The following is a 684-nucleotide window of genomic DNA, read 5'->3' as shown; positions in this document are numbered from 1 at the left end:
ATATATATATATACAGTTGTGCTACATTATCGTTGGGATAGTATGAGAATCTGAGAACAAAACGAACTGGTTGTCGTCAACTGCGACACTGCTGGTATCTGAAACAAATATTGTGTGGCCTTAGCAAAGATTCTCCATCGACCTTAGTCTAGGTCGTAATATAGCGGTAGGTGACGGTATACACGGTCTTTGGTGACGGGGCTTGTACCAAAGACAAGATTCTCTACTATACACGATATTTGGCTTGTACCCAAGATTGTTAACACGGAAGGACTTCCGTAACGAGCGACCACCCCAACAAACACAAACAAAAATAAAGAGACCTAACCCTAACCCTAAACCTTACCCTTCCCCTACCCCTAGCCCTCACCCTAACCCTACTCCTACCCCCTACCCCTATCCCTAACCGTAACCATAATCCTAACCTTAACCCTAACCGTAGCCCTCTGTACTGAATCTATCTCATTCATAATAGGTGGGTGGTTGGCGGGTGCTCTGAGGTGGTTCGCTCCTTCTTTCCTATCAAACATCCATCATGCTCATCTCTCCTCCTCCTTTTTGTGTAGACGTTACTCTCTTGTAATATAACACATCTATTCTTGGGCACTTATATCATTTTTATATGACCTTATTGTGTTTCAAGTGCCGTAAAACTCTTACTCAAAAATCCATAAAGGTCGCTCG

Source organism: Aplysia californica, unplaced genomic scaffold (genome assembly GCF_000002075.1).
Source record: "Aplysia californica isolate F4 #8 unplaced genomic scaffold, AplCal3.0 scaffold00868, whole genome shotgun sequence".
NCBI classification, from domain to species: domain Eukaryota; kingdom Metazoa; phylum Mollusca; class Gastropoda; order Aplysiida; family Aplysiidae; genus Aplysia; species Aplysia californica.
This window is presented reverse-complemented; position numbering follows the sequence as displayed.